This window comes from Euleptes europaea, chromosome 6, assembly GCF_029931775.1.
Source record: "Euleptes europaea isolate rEulEur1 chromosome 6, rEulEur1.hap1, whole genome shotgun sequence".
NCBI classification, from domain to species: Eukaryota; Metazoa; Chordata; class Lepidosauria; order Squamata; family Sphaerodactylidae; genus Euleptes; species Euleptes europaea.
Genome location: NC_079317.1, coordinates 63602388 through 63609685, shown reverse-complemented (window position 1 = coordinate 63609685; position 7298 = coordinate 63602388). Strand labels below are relative to the sequence as shown.

The following is a 7298-nucleotide window of genomic DNA, read 5'->3' as shown; positions in this document are numbered from 1 at the left end:
TCTCACGCAAGAGACAGAGAAAGCTGATAGCCAGACAACTAGCATTGTCCTCTACCAACATTTCTTTCCAAGTTTTACATCTTTGGAGATGTGGAGCAAGTGAGGTCAGATAGCCTAAGCCATCTTCCGTCATCTCCCTCCTTTCTGGCAGTTTGATTCTGGTTTTTATTCTCTCAGACCAGTGGTCATCTGAGCTGAGAGACTAGAAGCTTCTGCCCTGGGTTGCCCATATCCCTGCAATTGGTCACTCATGGTGATGTGCCAGGTGTGCCTTTTTACTTGGTCTGTGAAGAAAACATTACCATGTTCCTGGCATTAAGTCACAAAGTTCACAAGTGCAAGGTCACCATTTGTTATACTGTTTGAAGACTAGGTCTGAATCATTAGATGGTAGCATTATTTCCTCCTAGCACAGCAGCTATCAGAGGGGCTAAACTTCCAGGCAGAAATGACCTTCTTGTTAATGTCAAGAAGAGGCCAAGCACCTCGGATAAGTGATGCTGATATTTTTCCAGACACAACCATCAAGCGGGCAACATTGCATATCATAACCTTGTAGTCTTGCAGTTTATTTATCTCAGAATAGTTTTAACCAGCATGACCTTTACTCCACTTTATTTTCCACAACAATTCTGTTCAGAGAAGCCTCTATATGCTTTATTCACAAGATTCATAGGGAAACCACATGTTCAGGCTATCTATCGCTCAGGCCTGCAACACTTCCTGCCTGTTTTCCACAGCACCTAATAGGCTCCTCTGACCCTGGAGAGAGTAGGTATGCATCATAAAGTGGTAAGTGGAGCCACAAAACAGAACACTAGTTTTTCTTCTTATTCTCTCTGCATTTCATGAGATAATGGATCAGGGCGGAATTCAGAAATAACAATATTCTGAAAAGTTAAATAGAACTCCATCTCTGTGTGCAACGGTGATCCCCAACTGTAAACATTTCATGTTGTGCCAATTCCAAGATCCTGATCATTAAACATGGCAAACTGTATTCCAGCAGCCTTTGCTGATACAGTGATCAAAACCCTTTAGCACAAATTACGTTTCATTAGCAGAGAAAAGTTAAGGAGCGCTTCAGTTGCTCATAAGCAATTCTTATATGTAATGGAGACAGGGAGAGATTGGCATTTATACTGTTTTAAGATTTGGTATATCAGCAGCCTAGAGCAGTATGAAGGAGGGGGAAGGAATTTTAATCACTAGCCATGACAAACATCTTGAGTTAAAGACCAAACAAACCCAGAATTTCATCCTATTGACAATCTAGCTTTGGTAGGGTTGCCAACCTCCAGGTACTAGCTGGAGATCTCTCGCTATTACAACTGATCTCCAGCCAATAGATCTCCGTTCACCTGGAGACAATGGCTGCTTTGGCAATTGGACTCTATGGCATTAAAATCCCTCCCCTTCCCAAACCCCATCCTCAGGCTCCACACCAAAAACCTCTCACTGGTGACGAAGAGGGACCTGGCAACCCTAAGCTTTGGGGAAAGGACTAAGATTATATTACAGAGCTTTAAAGTAATAAGAAGGTAATAAGAAGCCCTTTCAACTGGGCCAAAAGCAAAGTGGAAAGCAGTGTAGAATCGGCAAGATGTATTTCCTGTTAGAAATGCCAGTTAGCAATCTAGTTGCTGTGCTTTGTTTTAATTGATGCTTCAAAGCAGCTGTCAAAGGCGGCTCCATGTCAAATGCATTACAATAATGTCACCCAGAAGTGATCTGAGCAGTCAAAACTGTGGCCAGATCATGTATATCCATGAAAGGCAGCAACTGAAGCATCAATTGAGGTGGGTCAAAGGAACTACGGTCTTTTATGGATAGCTGTTTCCCTCGCTGTCACCCCTCTATGAAGACAGAGACCTTGCCTTCGTGCTAGTAATGTAACTAAGCAGTCTTAGTTCTCGTAGGTTATCCGGGATGTGTAACCATGGTCTTGGTATTTTCTTTTCTGACATTTTGCCAGCAGCTGTGGCCGGCATCTTCAGAGGAGTAACACTGAAGGACAGTGTCTCTCAGTGTCAAGTGTCAGACCTCTGTTTATCTCCTAAACATGCATGAATTATTCATTTTGATACCCCCTGGAGGCGCACGGCGGGCCCTTTAAATAGATATGTGCCTCCCGGCCGGTAGGCAGAGATCTATTTAAAGCCCCCCCAGCCCTGCCGGGACTCCCGGCAGGGCTGGGGGGGGTCTGGAAACCCTCTGCGCAGTGGGTCCTGCCAGCCCCCCGCCAGCCCTGCCAGGAGTCCCAGCAGGGCTGGGGGGGGTCTCCCGGCAGAGCTGGGGGGGGCTTCAAATAGATCTGTGCCTCCCAGCCGGGAGGCACAAATCTATTTAAAGCCCCCCCCAGCCCTGCCGGGACTCCCGGCAGAGCTGGGGGGGGGGTCTGGAAACCCTCTGCACTGCCTGCGCAGACAGCACAGAGGGGCTTGTTTAAAGGGCCCCCCGCGCGCCTTCAGGGGGCTTCCCTGAAGGCGCGTGGGGAGCCCTTTAAACAGATCTGCTCCTCCCAGCTGGGAGGCACAGATCTGTTTAAAGAGCCCCCCGCGCGCCTTCAGGGAATCCCCCTGAAGGCGCGCGGGGGCCGAATTTCCCCCCGAACTCCAGATCCCCCTGAATTTCTGGGGATCCGAAGCGGGGGAGTTCGGACTTCGGCACGGCCCGAATAAAAACGGGCCAAATTTTGCCGAAGCCGAACTATACCGAATTTTTTTTTCAACAGCCCTAAGCAAATCCTTACCACTACTGGTTGGTCCTTTCAAGGGAAGAGGAATGAAGAGAGGGCAGCTTGGCTGGAGGATGTACAGTAGGAAATCTGACCCAACGAAGAAGGGGGTTGGCCCAGCTCATACTGAGTTTACCAATTGGCTAGGGTCATATTCTGAATCTTTCAGCTCTGAAATTCACCACTGTGATGACTAATGAGCATTGGATAATGAGCAGAAGCCTGAAAATGGTCAAAACTAGTCAGGTGTATATGCATATAGTTAAGATTGTCAGGTGTCCACAACTGACCCAGACAGTGCAGTATTTTTACTGTCTGCCTGGGAAGGGAGGGCTGAGAAAATACCAGACATTTAAATGTTTGATATTTTCCAATTTTTCCCAGTCAGTGAAAATACTGGACTGTCCAGGTCAACTGGCAACTTTACAAAGTCCAGACAGCAAAGCACTCTATTTGTGCTTGGAGGGGGTGGTCCTGAACACAAGCAGTGTGCTTCGTGCTGCTTACACTGGGAGGAGGTAGCACAGAGCCCAAGCACAAAGGAGCAGCCTCTGCTACTGCTTCACACTCGGGCTAGGTGTTCCCCCCAGTGCAAACAGAGTTCTTCGCCCGTTTACTCTGAGGGTGGGGAGGATCCAACCAGCCCCAGTGTGCCCGGTATTTTTAAAAACAATATCTGGCAACACTACATACGGTCCCATTTTCCAGAACACCTATTTAGAAATGCAAAGCCTTATGTAGAAAAATCTGGATCAGATAAACTCCCTAACTGGAAATAAATGGCATAGAGTATTGCTAAAGGTCCTGTTGGTGCAGCAAATGTCTTAACTTCTGTCTGTGACTCATGCAACCAAACAGAAAAGTTAACACATCATCCCGGGAGCACCCAGAGTGCAAGTGTTTGTGAGCAACAGAAAAGCTAAATAGATACAAGAGGGGGGGAAGTGCTCTAACAGACATGCTTAACAATATATTTTCTTATTCAAATAACTCTCACGGAGCTTTAGCTCCACTTACTGGCTGCAGATCATAACCTTACAATTAGAGCATAAACATAACTCATCTGTAAGGTGTCAGCCTTTTTAACTGGCTATATTCAGTGACTGCTTGGGGTACACTAAGAGCTGTTTGTCTCTCTACAGTATCTATATTGGAGGCCGTTGGAAATGATTCTATAAGGCTACGGCTCGCAATTTGCTATGTGGATTGCCCCAAAGTCTTCCATGGAAGCATTGTCAAGCTAGGAATTAAAGTAACTTGTTTACACACTGTTTGAAAATACAAATCCCATGATGCAGGGCAACAGTGAGTGTCAACAAAAATCGAAGTGTCGCTTATGAGAGAGCACATGCAAAGGGTAAAATTTCAAGTAATTAATAGATTTGTTACGGAAACTCATAGTTTGAACCAAAAGAAATGGAGCTAGAAACAGAATTCTTGTAGATTATTTCCATGCCTTTCTTCAGCAGTGTGCGCATGCTGTGCATATATGCATATGCCTTCTGGTAAGCTGGTAAAGTACTTGGATTGACCAACATTTTGGGCATAGCTATAATATAATTTTTTTTAAAAACAGCCAGTTTGCTTTTAAAAGCTTAACTCTCCAGGACTGTGTTTTTTAAATGTCTGTTAAATATGGAGCCAGTTGCACTAATGGGAATCTTTGATGCACTTAGATGAATCTGTTTCAGGAGAAAAAAAGCCACATAGCTCAGCAGCTGGAGTCAAGGAGGAAGGACCCATCTTTGTCTTTTTCCTGACAATGTTATTGCACACAGCAGGGTCATCAGCCATTTGTTTGTTGCCTGCTTGGGGAGCCTGTTTCCTATATTGAGCCTTGCCCACAAGTGTCCATAGATGCTGCTGCTGAAGGCCAGTCCTAGGGAACAAGGAAACTAATAGATGGAAAGGACCAGTACTGGACCAAATCCCTTTGAGCTCTGGAGCTGAAGTGCTCCCTTGTTGAGTCCCAGCCTAGCTGCAAGAGCTTCTGACTGGCTCAGACGGGCTTTCAGCACAGTTGAGTGTTATCCCTTACATAAGAACATAAGAACATAAAAAAGGCCCTGCTGGATCAGACCGAGGCCCATCAAGTCAAGCAGTCTGCTCACACAGTGGCCAACCAGGTGCCTCTAGGAAGCCACAAACAAGACGACTGCAGCAACATTATCCTGCCTGTGTTCTACAGCACCTAATATAATAGGCATGCTCCTCTGATACTAGAGAGAATAGGTTTGCAGCATGATTAGTATCCATTCTAACTAATAGCCATAAATACCTCTTTCCTCCATGAATAAGTCCACTCCCCTCTTAAAGCCTTCCAAGTTGGCAGCCATAACATTTTGGGGCAGGAAGTTCCACAATTTAACTATGTGTTGTGTGAAAAAAATACTTCCTTTTATCTGTTTTGAATCTCTCCTCCAGCTTCAGCAGATGACCCCGCATTCTAGTATTATGGGAGAGGGAGAAAAACTTCTCCCTGTCCACTCTCTCCAAACCATGCATAATTTTATAGACCTCTATCATGTCTCCCTTCTGGGCTTTTGGGAAATGTAGCTTCCATAATGTTTGTGATGTGAGCAGTCTGGTCAACTTGTGCATACTTGATTTGTAACTAACAGTTACTAGAGCTACTCCAGGATTTGTTGAGGTGGAGCTACGCCACCTCTAAATCTCTCTCTCTCTCTCTCTCTCTCTCTCTCTCTCTCACACACACACACACACACACACACACACACACACACACACACAAAGAAGAAGAAGAGGAGTTGGTTTTTATATGCTGACTTTCTCTGCCACTAAAGGGAGAATCAAACCGGCTTACAATCACCTTCCCTTCCCCTCCCCACAACAGACACCTTGTGAGGTAGGTGGGGCTGAGAGAGTCTGACTGGCCCAAGGTCACCCAGCTGGCTTCATGTGTAGGAGTGGGGAAACAAATCCAGTTTACCAGATTAGCCTCTGCCACTCACGTGGAGGAGTGGGGAATCAAACCCGGTTCTCCAGATCAGACTCCACTGCTCCAAACCACCGTTCTTAACCACTACACCACCGTTCTTAACCACTACACGCACACACCTCTTTGCACACAGCATAAACATTTCTATTTTTTAAAAAAAGCCGTAGTATCCTAGCTTACTCAAAAACTAAGTGTGTTATTCTATCATACAGATCATACAGACTCCTTAAACCACATTGGAGTGTGCACTGCACAGGTCAAGAAACAGGGGTTAAATTTAATTTCATCCACCTGAAGTCAGAATGGGCTGTATCTTTCTGAGCCTGTTCTATGAACCTTTGGGAAGGCTTTTCCCAAGAGTATGCAAAGCTTAGAAAGACCCAAACTAGGAGAGTTCCTCCACCACTTCCACCCATTTTGTCTTCCATTTTGCCCCCTCCTCCTTGTTTTTTCCAATTTACCATACTTACCAAGTTGCAAGAGGGACAGGAGGAGGAAAAAACAGCAGTCATTAAGCCAAGGACTCGTGCTCTCAACTTGCAGCAATGAAAGTTCCTGAACATGCTCAAAAAGCAGAATTGTCAGCAGAAGGTCTGGGGAAAGAGGAGGAGGCGGAGGCAGAGAGGAGGAGGGGGAGGAGGAGGAGGAGAAAAAGAAGAGTTGGTTTTTATATGTCGACTTTCTCTACCACTTAAGGAAAGTGGAGGGGTCCCCAAAGGCGGGAACCCCGTGAGGACAGATGGCAGGTGGGCTTGTGGCATGACAGGCTAATATTAGTCTTTTTTTTTTTTAGGGCTGTGCATATCAGTAAACCCAAGCAAAAAATATGGAATGCTTCATGTATTTGTGTGTCATCCTTGTGCAGGGGTCATGCTAATCTTCTCTGTATCGTTCCAATTTTAGTATATGTGCTGCTGAAGTGAAAAATATGGAACACAAATTCATGAAGTGTTCCATACTTTTCAGTTTGGCAGCACATATACTAAATTTGGAATGATATCAGTAAACCCAAGCCTAAAATAAAGCCAAAAATTGCCATTTCAGCTTATTTTCGACTCAGGTTTACCGGAAAAAAACAACAGCACTTGAATCAGCCAAGTCAAATAGGTGATTCCTGGAAAAAGCTGAATAAGTTTACAATATTTCTCTATGGAGGGGGGCAACCCCTTCCAGACCCCATAAAATCGAACCCCCTTACCCAATCTTCACCAAACTTTGGGGATCGTGCAACAAGAGTCCCTTCAAGCTACACTGTGAATTTGGGGGCTCTGCCTCCAAAAATGCCCCTCCAGGACTTCAAAAAAATCCCATAAATGGGCCCAAATTCTTCCAGTAAACCCAGAAATAAGCCGTATTCCCATATTTACCAGTATGGGTATTTGGCTTATTTCGGGTTTACTGAAAAAAATCGGGCCCAATAAACCCAAACCCAAAATTTACTAGATTTTATTTTTTTTGCACAGGCCTAGTTTTTTTTTTTCCATTCTACTCTGTAAGACAAATCAAATAAAAACACTACAGTTTCCAGAGTTCTTACTAGCAATGTTTTCTCTTGGCATGTTCAGAACTCTTTATTACAGAGTCAGAAATGTCTGTTTTCCC

The 7298-nt window shown here is 45.0% G+C and overlaps 1 non-coding gene across 1 annotated transcript; it reads right to left on the bottom strand.

Moving 5' to 3' along the window:
• Positions 1-6516: 6516 nt before the first annotated feature.
• On the bottom strand, positions 6517-6621 carry LOC130479838 (U6 spliceosomal RNA). The gene has a single exon (XR_008933387.1). It is a non-coding gene; the product is annotated as a U6 spliceosomal RNA (small nuclear RNA).
• Positions 6622-7298: the final 677 nt, after the last annotated feature.